Genomic DNA, 19386 nt, shown 5'->3' on the forward strand with positions numbered 1-19386 from the left:
GGAAAGGCCTGATATTATCTCCAGGCTCAGAGAGGCTAAGTGACTTGCCCCAGGTTACAATAGTTGGTGAGTGATGAGGCTGGGGTTCAAACCCAGGCAGTCTAGCTGGAGAGTCTGCTAGCTTAGCCTCTTTAGGAGGGCTCTCTCAGCACTACATTTGTGCAGCTTTGAGGGGACCCGTTTGGCCAGTGAAATTCTCACAGTGACTTAAGCCTCCTTTCTTTCTTTACCACTCCCAGGAAAACCAGCCATTCCCAATGCATGCATGCAGCAGCCAGGACTGGTTAGTTTGCACGATCAGCACACCAGGAGGCCGGGCGGTGCTGAGTCAGAAGCAATGACTCCGCCAGCTTCGGGGCAGCCTCAGCAGAGGATCCTGAGTGAGAGGAGCTGGTGGCTGGTCTACTTGCCTCACCCCGTCTGCAACAACCAAGTAGAGTCCGTGGCCAGAATAGCTGCTCTGCCAGCTGCATTCTTGACCAGAGCTGAGCCTGTAGACACCTGCCCAAGTAAACTCCTGTGTGGACATGTCACGCTGCTGGGCGACGTGGCCCCTCCACAGCCTCCGCGGTCTTGTGTATTAGAAGAAAGTCTGCACGGTGGTTATTGTGGGAGCTTGGGAATCAAATCAGCCTGAATTCACACCCCTGCTTGGCTGCTCTCAACCTCTGTGTCCTTGGGCAAATCTCTTAATCTTGCTAAGCCTCAATGTCCACATCTGTAAAATGGGACGATAACAATGACAGAACCTACCTCACGGGGCTGTTGTGAGGGCCAAATGAGATTGCGTGGGCGGAGTACCCAGGTTATGCACCATCTCATTCTATATTCTCGTCATACCCTTCCCCACAGTGTTCGTCAATACTCTTCAACTGACCCGAGGTAGCCCCTGTGTTGTTGTTGTCGTATGCCATCGAGTCCACTCCAACTCATAGTGACGCTGTGACAGAGCTGAACTGCTTCATAGGATTTCCTAAGCTGTAAACTTTACAGGAGCAGACAGCCAGGTCTTTCTCCCGCAGAGCTGCTGAACCATCAACATTTTGGTTAGCAGCTGAGCATTGAACAGCCCCCTGCAGTAGATGCTAGTGGTTCCCCGCCCAGAACCCCCTTTACAGAGGACACACCCATCCCCAGCAGCTTGGAGTGTGGAGGTGAATGGCTTCAGAGGCAACTTTCTTGAGAAAATTAACCTTACGTGATGGGAGCTATCGTGCCTGCAGATACATGGGAGGTTAAACCCCACCCTTACACCTTGCAGGGGTCCCTGGGTGATGGAAATGCTTAACGCACCTGGCTGCTAACTGAAAGGTTGGGGTCCATCCAGAGGCATCCCAGAAAAAAGACCTGGCAATCTGCTTCTGAAAAATCTGTCATTGAAAACCCTTTAGAGCACAGTCCTACTCCGACACATGGGGTCATCGTGAATTGGAACTGACTCCATGGAAACCAGTGCTGGTACTCGTACCTCTTGCAACCAACGATTGACTGATAGGGGTGCAAAAGTTCTCCTGGAAAAAGTCTGATGCCATTCACGCTTCAGAGCACCCCCGGGGTCAGGCTGAGGCTAAATTTCAGCTGAACCTCAGCTCTGCATTGACTGTTCCCATTCCCCACCCTACCTTGCTCTCTCCCCTACTCTCCTCTTCTTCTGAGCACACCCTCCTTGGCCAACCACTGTTCTGTTTCTAGGACATATGACCTAAAACAGCTCCTGCATTTAAAGAGGGGCCCTTATCCCTTGGCAAATGGTTAATTCCCAAACTGAAACTATAATGCCCATAAAGATAAACAATACCATATTGACATTAAAAAAAAAAAATTTTTTTTTTTTTTTTTTATGTTGGAGGGGCTAGTGTTTCCAGAACAAACTTGGGGTCGACAGTGGCCTGTATTCCCTGAAAGCTTCATCCAACGGCCTATCAAGCTAGCGGTGCTTGCTGTCTGCCCAGGGGGACGGCCGTGCCCTGCTCGGGCAGGATGAGGAATGGAGTGGTGATTAATAACTTGACTCACTGGCTCAGAGCCAGAACTGCTAGTAGCAGGCTGGTTACAGACAGTGGTGGGCAAAGAGTGTTTCTCTTTCATGCTGTATTAGTCAGGGTAGGTTAGCTACTGTAACAAATAGGCCCCCAGTGTACAATGGCTCAAACACAGCAGCAGTATCTTGCCCATGTAACAGCCAAGACAGATACTACTGATGGTGGTTGTTCTCCGGACACAGTGACTCAGGGTCCCAGGCTCTATCTGGGATGATGCTGTCATGTGCATCCAGCCAGCAGGACAGATGGGTGTGAAGGAGGCACACTACTATTTAACACCTCAGCCCCAGATGAGACCCACCACTTCTGCTCGTACTTTATGGTGAGAGCTGCTTACCTGGCTGCAACTAGCTGCAAAGCCAGCTTGATGGCTGTTTCTCAGTAACAAATCTACACCACTGAAAAAGAAAACCAACTTCGGTAGATGGCTGCCGACCACTTCCACATGGCCCTCCTCCCTTCCTCTCTCCCCTCCTCCCTCTTTCTCTCCCTCCCTCACATCTCTTTCCTTCTCTCCCTCTCTCCCTCCCTCCCTCTCCCTCACTCCTTCTCTTCCTCCTTCCCTCCCTCCTTTTCTGTCTCCTTCCCTCCCTTCCTTCTTTCCATAAATACTTGCTGAGCTCTATATTAAGTGCCGGACACCATGGTAGGCACTGGGGACACCAACATTGCCCCAGACCACACAAGGTCCTCGCCCTCATGGAGCCCATGGTCTTGCTGAAGTCTTCTCTGAGCTCAGGAGTGAGGTTATCATCTCTGGGTGGACTTTGTAACCTGGCTGTTGTTGTTGGGTGCCTCAAGTAGTTTCTGACTCACAGTGACCCCCCCCTCCATGCACAACAGAACGAAACACTGCCCTGTCCTGTGCCATCCTCACAATCATTGTTATGCTTGAGCCCATTATTGTAGCCACTGTCTCAACCCATCTCATTGTGGGTCTTCTTCTTTTTTGCTGACCCTCTACTTTACCAAGCGTGATGTCCTTCTCCAGGGACTGGTCACTCCTAATAACATGTCCAAAGTATGTGAGACATAGTCTCGTCATCCTCCCTCAACCATGCTCTGTGTGACTTTGGTCACATTCCCTACTCTCTTGGCTCCCTTCTTTGCAGGCTGGTTTTCAGTTGTGGGAAACACTGGTTTGATAGACTTCCCTATCACTCCTATTTCACAGGCTACATGAGACACAATGTATGCAAAGTCTTCAGCATGTTGCCCAGCCTTTGTAACTGCTGCTGAGTTCTGAAAGAGCAGCGGCAATATGGCCAAATGAGATGGAATCGCTGCCTAGGGGCTTGGGAGGGACTGATGGCCCCAGGCCACTCCTCCACAGTGGGGCCAGTTCCTGGACAGCAGTAGTTCTCTGTCCAACTCGGTGTCCCCAAGAGAATGGGGATCTGTCTGGACATACCTGACCGTGCCTTGTCTTTCCTGGAAGTGAGTTTCCTCACTTCTATCCAAATACCCCATTTTAGAGCTGCAGGCCCCTCTGGGGATAGCAGGAAAGAAGCTGGCTTCAGAGGACAACTTGATGGTGGGGGCCCTCAAGGAGCACTGGAGCCACCCAAACCAGAGTGTCAGGCAGATATCAGATCTCCTTGCTGCCCTCTGGACAGACCGTGGTTGGCGATGACAGTGGCCGCTGTCGGGGGTGTGTTTTGATAGCTGGACACTAGTGGGGGCAGGAGCTGTAAGCACAGGGGAGGTCTGGCCCGTCCACTGAGTGGCTTGTGTGGAGAGGCTTCGGACAAGTGGGCAGCCTTGGAGGGCACATGTCACTTCAATGCAGGTGGGCTGCTCCTCGGGGAGCAACTTCTGAAGGAAATGGGGTCAGCTGACCTAATGAAGGCAGCAGCCCCCTGTGGAAACGGGGCTTGGCAAACCCCTCACCTGTGTTCTAGACATGCTCTCAGGAGTGGTGCTTCCCCCAGGTGTTCAAAGTCATGTCTCTCAGAGCTTCCTGAGCTGTTTCTATATCTTATCTTTTTTTCAAAACACACATACACATATATTTTAATAGCTTATGTTGTTGCCGTTAGCTGCCCTACAGTCAGCCCCCAACTCATGGCAACCCCACCGGCAGCAGTATCAGAAATAGGTCACCAGGCCTTTTGTCCTCATCTATCTGTCTGGAAGCTTCGGTGAAACTTGTTTAGCATCATAGCAACACAGGAGCCTCCACTGACAGACGGGTGGTGGCTGTGCATGAGGTACCCTGGCCACCTGTGTGGAAGATGAGAACTCTACCATGGAACCAACGCTGCCCCTCCAGTTACCTCTTAACAGAGGCTAAACGAGAGACCTTCTAAACTGAGCTAATATTTCATCATTGTTGTCATTCTGACTTCACACAGTAGCATGAAAGTGGACATGTGGCTAGAATTAAACCATTTCTTCTTACGATTGCATTTTACAAATATAATAAGTTGAGGGCAATGACTTTGCAGCTGCAAAGTTGACTCTTGTCTTCATCACTCTGGGTGCATTTGCCCCTAGGGAAGCCTCACAGATTTGCGTGCTGCTTATTTTTAAAACTAAGGAGACCTGGGTGGCACAAGTGGTTACGCGCTGACTACTAGCCAAAAGGTTAGTGGTTTGAAACCACCCAGAGGCGCCTCGGAAGATAGGCCTGGCGATCTACTTTGGAAAGGTCACAGCCTTGAAAACTCTACTCTGCACGCATGGGGTCTCCATGAGTTGGAAGAGACTCGAGGGCAACTAACAACAACATTTTAAAAACTGCATTTCTCTTTGGTCACAAGCACCAACCCCCTTCCTCTCATGCTGGCAACAGCAAAGGTGCTGGAACAGCAAAGATAGAGAGACGTCCTCCAAAACCTAGCCAAGCTAGTGCACAGCCCACAGAAGCGTCCTGTGATGGATATTCCAGGTTCTTCTGTGAAGTGTTTTCCATGCCCATAAGTTGAGAAACGACTGGCTGATTCCCAAGCCTGTTTTCCAGCGGTTACACCTTGTCTTTGCCCGTGTCTGCACACGTGAGCGGGCTGAATGTATGCCTCACCCCCCACCCCATCGCTTGTTTTGGCTTTCTATATAACCTCAATTAAAAAAAAAAATTAGAAAGCCTTTTCAATAGCTACGAGTTGCCTTTTTATTCTTCTTGGCATTTATTATATTTACATGTTATTCTCATCTGTTTTTCCCTGGCAGACTCTCTGTCTGGCAGGGAAATTACTTTATAGCCTGTTGCCAGACAAATTAATTTCCTTTACTTCCCACTTTAATTATAAATTTCTCTCACAGTGTCTCAGGGACTAATTCAGCGTGGGTTGGTCTCTCAGGCTGGCCCAGAAAGAGGGTGGGATTTGAACAGCAAAGGTCTCAAAATGCAAAGGACAATGCTTGAGAACCGATAAACAAGGCAAGAAGTATCAAATCCAAAGGACAAGCCACCTTTTCCTGGATGAAGTCACCACTCAGGATTCTGTCACTGACCAAAGCTATGGATGGATTCTGACCCCGGTATGGAGGACACTAGCTCAGGTCACTGATGGGGTAAACACCTGTGGTAGCCAGCCTCCAAGATGGTGCCTGGTGACCTCTGCCTCCTGATATGCTGGACTTTGTGTGGTCCACTCCCCCCACCCCCCGTGGAATCCTGCACAGGGTTGTAGATGTCCTGTGTGACCAAAAGAATACTCTGAAAGTGCATGACTCCGAGACTAGGTCAGACAAGATTGTGGCTTCCACCTTGTTCTCTTGGATCACTCGCTCTGGGGGAAGCTGGCCGCCATATTGTGAGGACACTCAAGCACCTCTTTGGACATGGCCACATAGGGAGGATTTGAGGTCTCCTGCCAACAGAGCTCCAATTAAAGGTGAAAGCCTTAAGTCTAAAGATTCGGTCTCTAATCATTGAACTAACACGGTAAGTGTTGATTCTGATTGTTTGGTTCTAAATGAATGTGGTGAGGTCTAACTTGCATGCCTTGCTGTGACTACCTTGCAGTAAACTAAATGAGTTTATGCATGAAAAACCTGAGTCTATTAGATTTCTAAGTTAAAATCTTACATGACAGGCACCATCCTGGCAGCCATGTGAGTGGGCCACCTTGGAAGTGGATCATCCAGCTCTAGACAAACCTTCGGATGACCACAGTTCCCAGCCAACATCTGACTGCAACTTTATAAGAGACCTAAGCCAATACCACCCAGCTAACCTGATACCGAATTCCTGAACCTGGAAAACTGGGTGAGATTAAAAAAAAGGTTTATTGTCATTTGAAGCTGCTAAATTTTGGGCTAATCTTTTATGCAGCAATGGGTAAGTAATACAGGGTCTCAGTAATTAAATTAGTGAGACTTCTTATGAATCCTAAAAATTACCTCTAAATCTTTTTAGATATGAGGGACAAGGAAGGAGTGAAGGAGAGGTGAAATGTGAGAAAATCTTGCTCTCTTTCAACGCTAACGATAACAGTGATTTTTAACAGCTAGCCTTTCATGGTTTTTTTTTTAGCCTTTCATGGTAGCTACTGTGGCCCCCTTGAGCCCTGCCCGTCCTTGTTTTTTCTCCCAGCCTGCTCCCACTTCAGGGACTTTGCAATTGCTGTCTCTGAGTCTGGAAGAGTTTCCTCGGACATTCACACTGTCCCCCGCCTCCTTTCTTCCCTGACCACCCTGGCTGAGGTCGCTTTCCCTCCCCCAGCCTGGTCCCCTTGTCTGCCCCCTCACTGTATGGATTAGTTTAGCACACCTGTCCTCAGCCAGAATGAGATCAGGGGGTCAAGGTGGGAGAGCAGATCAGACAGGTGGGCAGGTACAGACCACGTCAGCCATGGTAAGGATGTGGTGAGGATTTGGGATTTTATTCTAAAGGTAGACAGATGACATTGGAAGGTTTTTAGCCAGGGATAGATATGATCATATAACGAGCCCACGGCTGCTGTGTGAGAACTTGACAGTCCATTGATTGGTAGGCCGATTCATTCGTTCGTTGTCACAGGCTGGGTTCTCTGGCAGCAGGTACTGAGTTGGGGCTTGGGGAACGAGATGTTTTTAGGGATCACTGCCTGCGCCGCAGAAAGGAAGGAAGCACAGCCGAGTAGAGGGGGACGTCCTAAGGCGCCCAGGCCCTCTGTGCTAAGCTAGTGTCCCCCCACACCTCCCTGCTCCTCAAAAGCCCGCTGTTCTAGGGAGTCGTCTGCAAGCCCTGGCTCCTTACAGCCCCTCCAGGAGTGCCAGAAGCCTGACTTTCCATGAGCCCCTGCAGACTGACAACACAATGAAAAACAAAAACACTTCGTGGTGAAATGGTCCTCAAAACCATTGCCGCTTTCAAAAGTGACACCCCATCAGCAGCTTGCTAGAAACCCAGCCCACAGGACTTTGAAGGTTCTTTGCAGCTCTGGGATGTGATTCAGAGCTGGGCTTGGTGACTGTGTGTGAGCCTGTTCTCAGACAACCCGTGAGCAGCTCAGCATTGTTTCGGGATCCCTTCAAACACAGCTAATAAATCAAACTCGCCCAACATGGGCATTGGGAGAAGCCACAGCCAGGGGATTGGTGCCCTTGGAGCTCAGCAGCCTTGTCACTGTGTCCCAGATCAAGGGCAGGCTTGAAGGGCTGGGCTGGGCTCCCCTGTTTTCCGTTGTTAAACCCATATTTACAGCTCGGGAGTCTGCCACCCAGGCTGGAGAGCGGGGCAGCTGATCCACAGGCTACAGACTCGAAGCACACAGAAAGAGGGAGACAAAGGCCCAAATGTCAGGCCTCCAGGCTGGGGTGGACTTTGAATAATTCGTCCTTGGTAGCATCACATCAGGAGCCCTAGTGGCGCAATAGTTAAAGCCCTTGGCTGCTAACCAAAACGTGGGCAGTTAGGACCCACCATCCGCTCCGTGGGAGAAACACGTGGCGGTCTGCTTCTATAAAGATTTACAGCCTTGGAAGCCCTATGGGGCAGTTCTACTCTGTGCTATGGGGTCGCTATGAGTTGGAATTGACTCCACTGCAATGAGTTTGTTTGTTTTGGTGTCACATGGCAGCTCTGCAGGGCTGACTCAGGGCAGGGAAGGGTAGTGGCAGAGGGTAGAGGGGGCCAGGGTGTAGGCCATGGTCCACCACTTGCAACAGTACCCTCTAGGAAGTGACGGACCCCTCTGAGCCTCAGGTCTCTGGTCTGTAAAGTGGGGACAATAACAGTGGTGCCCACCTCCTGGGGATTGGTTATTGCAGGGAGGTGGCTGGACTTTGCCCTCCCACCTAAAAACAAACAAACAAGCAGCTGTCTTGAGGTATCATTAAAATCCATCCATTGTAAGTGTGTATATAGTTCAATGAGTTTTAGTACATTTTTACAATTTTGCAAACACCTCCCCAAGCCACTGCAGAGCATTTTCATCACCCCAAAGTTCCCTCCGCCTCCCACCCCTGCCAGTCCCACCTCCCACCCCTGCCAGAAGCAACCTCCGCTGCCTAGGCTCAGAAGGTGAAATGAGGGATGCCTGGCTCAGGCTGAGCTCCCTGTAGTGTACGCAGATTCACCTAACAGGTCTTTAGAATCAGCGGCATCGCTTTTCAGGGAGAACCACTCACATCTTAGGTCCCAGGGTTTGTGCACTGCACAACCTGGACGACTGTATGTGGAGGCCTTGTGTGTGCTCCTGGTCACTGGTGATTTTTCTTTAAAAATCGTATTTCTGAGGGAAAATGCTCCCTCAACAACAGAAAGTGAAATAGAACTGAAAACTCTGTAAAAGCACGGCCTTCGTATATTTAAAAGTGTACCGTGGAACAGCCCCGTAGAGTTTCCAAGGAGTGAGTGGTGGATTCAAACTACTGAACTTTTGGTTAGCAGCCAAGCTCTTAACCACTGTGCCACCAAGGCTCCAAACACGTATATAGGTTAAAAAAAATAATAATAATAAGGAAGGAAATATACCAACATTTTTATAGTAATTATCTCTGGGTGGTATACTTTTCTGCCTTTGCCAAATTTTCTAGAAGAAAGATGCAGTATTTATAATGAAATGGGCTATTTGGTTCAAAAATGGAGGTAAGGCCTTAATTCTTCTCTTCCTTTTTCAATACAGGTGAACCTGTTAAAAAAAAGAGCTTTCCTCTTTTAAGATCAATCTATGTGGGATCAAATTGACAATAGCAACTTCAAAGATTAGATAGAAACTTAGCAGGCAGTGAGTTTATGTTAAGGGAAAAAGAGGAGGAACAATTCAGAAAAGGAGGGTGAGAATGGTTGCCCCGCTTGAAGGACGTCATCAACGTCACTGAATTCTACACGGAGAAATCGTTGAATTGGCGTATGTTCTGCTGTGTACATTCTCACAACAACAACAAAATAAAATATTAAAAAAAAAATCATTAGGATCCCCCCATCACTTTTGTTTCTGACACAAAGTGAGAAATAGTAAATAAAACAGTCCACATCTGTTTTGCTTGTGTGTACACAGGTGTGTCTGCACACACACATGTAGTGTCAGATAAGACTTCATAAGTTAGTTTATTGAGCTGAGCAACTGAGACTCTTCAGGGCTAATCTTCTTTGTCCAATTAGACTAAATGTTCTTTCATTTCTGGGTTCTCCCAGACAAGTCCAAGTACGAGACGCTTTCTAGGTCTTCAAAGGATGTCACCTCTTCATTTGTTCTTCTTAGGTGCCGTCCAGTCAGCGCTGACTCATCGCGACCCTACGTACAGCAGAACGAACACTGCCTGGTCCTGTACCACCCTCACAATCCTTGTTATGTTTGAGCCCATCGTTGCAGCCACTGTGCCAACCCACCTCGTTGAGGGTCTTCCTCTTTTTTGCTCACCCTCTACCAGGCATGATGTCCTTCTCCAGGGACTGATCCTTCCTGATAACACGTCCAAAGTATGTGAGACAAAGTCTCACCATCCTTGCTTCTAAGGAGCATTCTGGCTGTGCTTCTTCCAAGACAGATTTGTTTGTTCTTCTGGCAGGCCATGTATATTCAAAATTCGTTGCCAACACCGTAATTCAAATGCATCCATTCTTCTTTGGTCTTCCTTATTCATTGTCCAGCGTTCACACGCATGGAAATATCATGGCTTGGGTCAGGTGCATGTTAATCCTCAAGGTGGCATGGTTGCTTTTTAACACTTTAAAGAGGTCGTTTGCAGCAGATTTCGCCCAATGCAATATGTCATTTGATTTCTTGACCGCTGCTTCCGTGGGTGTTGATTGTGAATCCAGGTAAAATGAAATCCTTGACAACTTCAATCTTTTCTCCGTTTATCATGATGTTGCTCATTGGCCCAGTTGTGAGGTTTTTGTTTTCTTTATGTTGAGGTGTAATCCATACTGAAGGCTGTGGTCTTTGATCTTCATCAGTAAGTGCTTCAAGTTCTCTTTGTTTTCAGCAAGCAAGGTTGTGTCATCTGCATATTGCAGGTTGTTAATGAGTCTTCCTCCAATCCTGATGCCATTTGTAGGAAGTTAGATATTCCCCTGTATTTGGTGGGCACTCATGAGTACCACCAGGGCTCCATAAGTATCAGCTGGCTGTTGAGTGAAGAAGCAACCTGTTTTTGAGCTGTCTCAAATGCAGTCATTATTCCTGGACGGTATTCCCATCTATAATGTTCTGGAGCAAAGAAGCCAGGCAGTTGTCCTTAGAGAGCGATTTTCTACTAATCAACAAACGCTTCTCAAGTCTGTCAAAGCAGCTCTTTATACCTGATAGGTAACAGTATCCTTCAGCCAGGAAACTCTTTATTTTGTGATACAAAATAAAAAACCTTAAATTTCTCAAAACCTCTCTCTCTCTTTTAAGTTAGTAATGTAATGTTAAATGTAATGTAATACTAATTGTAATTAAATACAGTGGACATTAAATTGGTAAGTGCACACACACAAACCCCAACCACATGGAATATAACGTTACCTATATTGTGATTATTGCTAGACCCTTAATTAGCCATTTTCTTCATTGTTGTTGTTTTGTGCTGTCGAGTTGATTCAGATTCCTAGTGACCCTATATGACAAAGTAGAACTGCCCCATATGGTTTGCTAGGCTGAAATATTTACAGAAGCAGACTGCCAGGTCTTTTCTCCCGCAGGGTGGCTGGTGAGTTAGAACTGCTAACCTTTTGGTTAGCAGCCACCAGGGCCCCTTTTTCTTCATTAGGATACCTTAAAAGACACCATGGCACATAGCCCAGTATCATCAAATACAGCTGCGGCTCGGTTACATTTGGGGAGACAAAAGGAGGCTTCTTCCTGGAACTTTCTAGGACAGTGACTCTGCCCCGCGGGGGACACCAGGCAATGTCAGGAGACATTTTTGGTTGTTACAGGGGTGCAGGTTTCTACCTGCATGCCATGGGCAGAGGCCAGGGATGCTGCTAAACATCCTACAATGCACAGGACAGCCCCCACCACAAAGAAGTATCTGGTCCAAATATCAATAGTCCCAGGGGTGAAAAAGCCTGTCCTAGAACCAGTGTAAATCAATGCTACAAAAACCATTAAAATATTCACAATTTGATGACCAGTGTGCCAATTTCCTGGAAAACAAAAGCGTCTACTCTTGTAAAATATAAAAAATGACAAGGAATTTGTTTGAATTAAGCAACCACGTTTTGGGGGAGGCTCAAGAATACTTTTTGGGACTTGGTTTTAGCACCACTCATTAAACAGATTAACACTCCAACTTCATCCAAATTCTTAAACAAAATCTCCATTTTCTTTACAACTCACCTCTCCTTCAGCCTCCCACACCAGGATGGCAACTTGTCTCAACATTGGCTGCCAAAATTCTTCCCGTAAAACCACAGACATGCAGCTGAAACCCTGGAGCTGCAGAATTCTTAGCCATTGATGGGTTTATTGCTTGGGCTCAAAATGTCCACAGCTGTCACCTGTGGGAGGCGGCTTGTAGATGGCACTGATTTTCTTCTCACTGACCTGCATTTCCTAGACTGTCTACCACAAAAATGTATTACTTCAGTAAAAAGAAAAGAAGCCATTAGTCAACACAAACCTCTTCTCTCCTCTAGCTGCTTCAGAATTCTCCTAGGCACTGTTTCCCACCAATCCAAGACAGGAAGAAGCATCGTGAATGTTGTCCCAGGCTGGGTACCAGGAGGGTTAGCCTCCTCCTCACGGGCAACAGGGTTAGAACTGTGGTACTTCCAAGGTCAGCTGTGAGCAGCAGACACCGAGTGGCAACATGAGTGTTACCATTTGGGTTTCTAACTTCAGGGAAAACCTAGAGGCCACAGGGAGCCCTGCTGGTCCCTTGTTACCAGAGAAAACGATCCCCAGAACCCACCACAGGTGCATCAAACATTATGCTAATGCTTTACTTAGTGGTTTCGGGGATTTTTTACAAGACCCTGTCTTAGTTCTCTCTAGTGCTGCTATAACAGATATACCACAAGTGGGTGGCTTTAAGAAACAGAAACTTATTTTCTCATAGTTTAGGAGGCTAGAAGCCCGAATTCAGGGTGCTGGCTCTAGAGGAATGCTTTCTCTCTGCCGGCTCTGGAGGAAGGTCCCCGTGTCTTTGAGCTTCTGCTCCTGGGAGATCTCCATGTGGTTTGGCATCTCTCTTCCCCACCTCTGCATTACTCACCTGTTTAATCTCTTTTATATCCAAAAGAGGTCAGCTCAAGATACACCCTACATTAATGCTGTCTCATTAACACAACAAAGGCAACCCATTCCCAAATTGGCAGAGAGGTTAGGATTTACAACACATATTTCTGGGGTACACAATTCAATCCATAATGCCCTGTAAAACAGGCATTATCAACCCATTTCATAGCTGGGACAGAAGTGATGTATCTTGCTGAAGATCAAACTATTTCTGAATGCCCAGCACAATATACGAATCTTAGCAATAGGTTTTGAGACACAAGGTCATTTTCCAAAGTTTCCTCTGGACCTTGAAGACACCAGGCAGCCCCTTCCCACCTTTCCTACAAAAATGAACTAGAACAGTCCACCAAGCCAGAGTTCCTTAGGTGGCCCCAGGTGCACCTCCTGAGTCAGACCCCAGGGCACATGAACGGGCTCCACAGGTGACTCCATGTGGCTAAAAGCCCGAGAGCCACTGCTCTAGGATCTTTTTAAGTGTCCTTTCCTTTCCAGCCCAGCTCTCCCAGGCCAGTGAAACATTTGGGCCTCAGTTTCCTCATTCTGTAAAATGGGAATAATAACTGCATCCATCTTGAAGGATTACTATGAGAAGTAACATAAACCACTTAGAACAGGGCCTGGCCCATAGTAAGTGCCCAGGAAACGCACTGCTTTAAAAACAATTATTCCAACAGCCTCTCTCCGGAGCAACAGTCCTTTCAGCCCCTCTCATCTCTCTCATTCCTCCTGTGACTTCCAGAGCATTCTCTAACTTCTGTTCTCTTTTTCTACCCGGACTCTGGCTGCCCGGCCCCCACCCTGACCTGGGGCTCACCCTGCCCCATCTCAGCCCTGAGGCCCAGCTCCGGGGGTGGCCCTTGCTGTCTGCCTCTCCTGGTATTTCTTTTCTCGTTCTGCCTTAAGAAAGTTGTTTTTAAAATTAAATACAAAAAGCAAAAACAAAAAAAAGCAACCTTCCCCACCAGACTGCAAATGCTTGGCTGACAGCAGAGGGCCGCTGGGCTCCTCTTTCTTTCTCTGTATCTGGAATTCTGGAATGGATCTGCTTTCCCCACCAGACACTCCCGCACCAATCCTCTGGCTGGGGGGGTGGGGGGGGGGTGGGGGGTGGGGGGTGGGGTGGGGGCAACAGGAGAAGGGTGGGCATGGACTGGCTTTGCAGAGAATGACCTCGACCTCATGAGGTTTGCAGTCATGCCTGAGTCTAGACAGTGGATCTCCCCACAGGGGTGGGAAGCGAGGAGGAGTGTGGGGAGGGGGAAGGGGTTGTGCAGGTCCGCCGACAGGAACAGGTAAGTGAGTCTGTCAGATGCTCTGAGGAGGCTCAAGAGATCAGTAGTGTTGGGGGTGGGGGCATGTGATGTGGAGCTTGGAGGTTGCCTGGAACAAAGGAGATTCCCAAGAAGCCCTGGTGGTGGAGGGGTTAAGCACTCAGCTGCTAATGGAAAGGTCAGCGGTTTGAATCCACACAACCACTCTGCGGGAGAAACGCCTGGCTATCTGCTCCTGTAAAAATTACAGCCTGGGAAACCCTATGGAAACCCTGGTGGCATAGTGGTTAAGTGCTACGGCTGCTAACCAAAGTGTCGGCAGTTCGAGCCCTCCAGGCGTTCCTTGGAAACTCTATCGGGCAATTCTACTCTGTCTTATAGGGTCGCTATGAGTCGGAATCGACTCGACTGCAGTGGGTTTTGTTTTTTTGGAAACCCTATGGGGCGGTTCTGTTCTGTCACATGGGGTCGCTGTGAGTTGGAATCAGCTCGAAGGCAGCCAACAATGACAAGGGGATTCCCAGGATGCAGGACGTTCGGTGCAAAAACCAGGAATGTCCCAGGCATGGAACATTCCAGGCACACTGGGACAAGTTGGTTACCCTCCTTGCTGAAGGTCACAAAGCTTTCCTCAGAGCAGGATGGCTTGGAACTGGTACCCCACCGCTCCCTCCACCATGCCATGGAACAGCTCTCAGTCCCAGCCAGAGGGAAATTCCAGTCTGAGAAACATGTTTGGAGGCTTAGACTGTGTTTGGGGTTCCTGGATGGTGCCCATGGTTAACGTGCTCAGCTGCTAACCAAGAGGTTGGAGGTTCAAGTCTACCAGAGGTACCTTGGAAGTAAGGTCTGACAACCAACTTCCAAAAAGATCACAGCCATTAAAAACCCTATGGAGCCCCTATGGAGCAGTTCTCTGACACACACTGGGCTGCCATGAGTTGGAATCCACAAGGCAACTGGAAAACCTGTGTTTACTAATTTTCATTTTCTTGAGACCACCTCCAGGGTCTGTGCATAGCCTTGGGCCCCTGTTCTATTTACTTCCCAAAAAAGTTTCTTTTAAATCCACTCATTTTTGAAACTGAAATACATTAGCCTTGTCAAATTTTAATGCACATTCAAACAGATAATTGTTCAATGAGAAAATCAGCATGGGGTAGCAACGCCATCGTCTCACCTCTCCCCCGCCTCCCCGGGGTGGCCGCCCCACACTTGCGGGGGGCTAGTGAAAGCTCCCAGGGCTAAGGGCCCCTGCGAAAGGGCTCAGCATGCGGGGAATATGAGGCCACAATCATCTGGAAACACTTCTGAAGTTCATCAGATAGAAAGAATCCAGGGGTTCACCCAGAGGGAAGAGGGCCTGTGGGCGAAGGGCAAAGAGAGGGGTCAGAGGTTGGGGTGGTGAGTGGGCAGGGAGGGAAAAGGACCGGTGGGAGGGGCTGGGAGAAGGGAGGAGAGGTGGGAGGGCAGGAGTCCAACCTCAGCGCTCACCCGGCCAGGTCTCTTTGGTTACTGTGGGCTGGGCTCCCCAGACACCGTCACTCCCCGAGTGGAGGGTACCCTGGATGGAGGTGCTGTTCCCTCAGGCCTGGCTAGAACCCAGCTCCTGCTGGCGCTCAACACTGAGTCCCAACACAGTCTCCTCCTGGAGAGGTGGCATCAATATGGGAAGTCTGGACTAGGGAAAATGAAGCAGACTTCCACACCTAGCCTGACCACTCGCTGGTGTACGAACCGAGGGGCTGCGGATGCATCACAGAGCCGTAGGCGATGAGGCCAAAAGGCTCTGGGCCTGCTTTAGAAGGGGGAGGAGGACCGAGAAGTGAACAAGTGAGCCTGCGAAGTGATTCCGGGGTGACCCCGGGGGGCTGTAATCAGTGCTCTAGAGCATCAGGACCTGAGGACTGAAGGTCCAACTAGAGGAAGGGGGAGGTGGGTGGTCTCCCAGGCAGAGGGAACAGCCAGCGCCGAGGGGAGGGGCCCAGACGGGCGGAGGGACAGGGAGGAGGCCAGTGGGCCAGGGGGGTGGAGAACAAGGGTGAGGACCGCGAGGAAGGCAAGTCGGGGTGCAGACAGGTCCAGGACACGATTGGGGGACCCCTGTTCAAAACGTGTTAGGGATTTTAAGGCAGGGACAGCAGAAAATTGGGCCATGCCAGGTCCTTCTGAGGTGAGTCCGGTGCAGCTGCCACCTCCACCAGGTCCCTGTGAAGCTGCCCCAAGACCCCACTCTGCAGGGCCTTATGCCTCAAGAGCATGGATTCATCTGAAGAACAAGAGCCTTCGAGGGGCTGAGAAGGCAAGACAGGACCTGCTTTAGCAGAATAAAACGACAACAACAACAAAAAACCAGTGGCCCTCCAGTCGATTCCAACTCATGGGGACCCCACGTGTTACAGAGTAGAACTGCTCCATAGTGTTTTCAATGGCTGTGAGCTTTATGGAAGCAGGATCTCCTGGCCTTTCTTCCGAGGTGCTGCCAGGTAGGTTGAAACCACCGACCTTTTGGTAATACCTGTGCTGTCAAGTAGATTCCAACTCATAGCCACCCTATAGGGCAGAGTATAACTGCCCCATAGGGTTTCCAGGGCCTTAAATCTTTAAATAGATCCTAGAGTGCAGGCAGGGGAGGGAGGGTGCTCTGGAGGCTGCAGCTGCGACCAGTTGCGAGGTGACGGTGCCCTTGACCAGACTGGGTGCCTTGTGCATCGACAAGTCAGGCAGAATGTGTAACTGTGCCCAAACATATCTGAAGGTGGACCCTTTCTCCTTTGTGGACCAGGGTTCCACAGGGTACACTTTGGGAAACACTGGCTTGACAGTGCTAAGAAGCCCCTAAATGACCAGCACTCTCATGCCACACGTGGGGGCTGGAGGCCACCCAAGGGTGAACGTCAAGTTTGTGATGGGGAGAGAGCAGGGTGGCTGCCTTCTGACCCCTCACATGGTGTTCTTTACGGAGGTCAATGCCAAGGCCCTCTGAGCACATGCAGGAATGGGGGCTGGAAACCGACCAGGTGGTCCCAAGTGCCACCGTATATAGGCCATGGGCTCAGATGGGGGATGGGGAGGCAGTGACTTGAACATCTGAGCATCACGACGTTTCGAGGACAAACAGATGCACACTTTCCGTTCAGAAAAAGAGGCTCCAGCCCGCTTCCTCGGAGCAAACATGGGTTTGTAATTTAAATCATATTAAATAATGAATCTGGGTCAGTGGTAATTTATAGATTACCTTCATTAACTGGATAAAAATAATCACCAACTCAACAGTGAGTCACAACAGCAATTAAAAAAAAAAAAAAAAGGCACGGCTTAGCACTGGTTGGGGTGTGAGGACATGTCTCCAGTTATTTCCCGAAGGTTTCTGAGACTGGCGAAAATCAACATGCATTTGGCCTGAGCCAACTCCTTTTCTTTCCTCCTCCTTAATTTTTAAGTCGTTCAGGAGAAATTTAATCCATATGTTTCAGATTTGTTTACATTTAAACCATCAAAACAGTTCTTGTAAGAAGCATTTGATGTCCAAGAACCCTTTTTTTCCCTTCTTTTTTTATAGATCTTTGGGTCTTTGAACCAGGAAGTTGTCTTTCGCCAAGATGAAATGAGGCTGCCTCCAGTGGGGATGCTGAGGGGGCGCCCTCTCCCCCTCCCCACCCGTCCTCCTGCCGTGGAGGTCTGTCAGGCCCCAGGGGGTCCTCCTCAGCCGCTTGGGAACCTCCAAAGAGCAGGAAGGAAGCCCCAGAAGATCCCGTTGCAGCAGAGACAATCCACTAGGCCCTCATGTAAGAACGGCAGCTTGTGTTTACTGAGCACCTACTATGTGCCGGGCATGGCACATAAGCTTTTTATGGGATGGCTATATTTAGCTCACAACAACCCAATAGGGTAGGTATTATTACCATCCCCATTTTATAGATGGAAAAACTGAGGCCAGTGTGATAAACATCCTTGCCCAAATCTGTTTGCCTGGTACCTGTTGCTGACGAGTCAATTCCAACTCATAGCGAACCTATAGGACAGAGTAGAACTGCCCCATAGGGTTTCCAAATCTGTAATCTTTATGGAAGCAGACTGTCACATCTTTCTTCTGCGGAGTGGCTGGTGGGTTCAAACCGAAGACCTTTCAGTTAGTAGCCGAGGGCTTAACCACTTCACCAACAGGGCTTCTCCAAATCTGTTTACCCATCCATAATTCTTTCTTTAGGATCAATTCCTAGACAGGGAGTTGTTGGGCCGCTGAGGAAGCTTGCCTGGAGTACTTCTGCCGCAAACTTTCTGTTTGGCCTTAGGCAGGTCACTTCACCTGGCTGCACCTTAGTGTCCTTGTTTATGAACTGGACTTAATAGTAGCTCCCACCTCAGAGGGTTGCTGCGAGAGCTACAGGATGAAGGTAAGCCCAGGGCACAGTGACCGTGCTCAGGATCAGTGAGACCTTCAGACGGCTCGCTAGCCGCAGCATCCACCCCATTCACAGGCTTCAACCCGCAGGGATCCAGAAAGCCCTTTTTCTTCCATATCTGCCCACGCCGGGAAATATCTGTCTCTTTCATCTTTGCCAGTCGGATCACCAAAACTGATATCACCTTATTTTAATTGGCTGTATCAAGAGCTGTCTGCCAGTCACTTGAATAAAGTGGCAGTTTGCTGGCTAGGAAGCTGTAGGAGGCAGTGCAGTAAGTGCTGGGAAACGGGTAACTGACAGTGTCTGGCGGAATTACATTTTCTCCAAGTAAGTGTCTAAAGAAGCCCGCCTTTCAAAACACCAGAGCCATATGTCTTATATGACCACACCCGCTGATTGAACTTATACAGATATATATGGAAACCTAGTGGTTAAGAGCTAGGGCTGCTAACCAGAGGGTCAGCAGTTTGAATCCACCAGATGCTCCTTGGAAATCCTATGGGGTAGTTCTACTCTGTCCTATAGGGTCACTATGAGTCAGAATTGACTCGACAGCAATGGGTTTGGTTTGTTTTTTTATAGCTATGTATGTGGTGTTCACGTGGTCCAAATGGTTGATGTGCTCACCTGCTAACTGAAAAGTTGGAGGTTCAAGTCCATGCCGAGGTGCCTTGGAAGAAAGGCCTGGTGAAAAATCAGTTGTGGGAAACCCCATGGAGCACAGTTCTACTCTGACACACATGGGATTGCCATGAGTCAGAATCAACTCAATGGCAACTGGCAGTCTATAGCTATATATGTGTTATATATATGTGTGTACACATATGTATATGTTTACATATGTGTATATATGTAGTATGTATATATGTGTTTATGTGAGTGTAGGTAACCAAAAGACAAATTGGTCCATAAGCTAACTGAGCTGTTTAGGTGGACACTGTAAAGTGAGAAGTTTGTGGCTACCTATTTTAGTCAAAGGTGCTCTCAATAAGGTCCTCATTTACTAAGAACATAGAAGGAGACCTAGTGAAAAAAATTAAGGGAGATCCCTGCCATACAT

Source organism: Elephas maximus, chromosome 25 (assembly GCF_024166365.1).
Source record: "Elephas maximus indicus isolate mEleMax1 chromosome 25, mEleMax1 primary haplotype, whole genome shotgun sequence".
NCBI lineage: Eukaryota > Metazoa > Chordata > Mammalia > Proboscidea > Elephantidae > Elephas > Elephas maximus.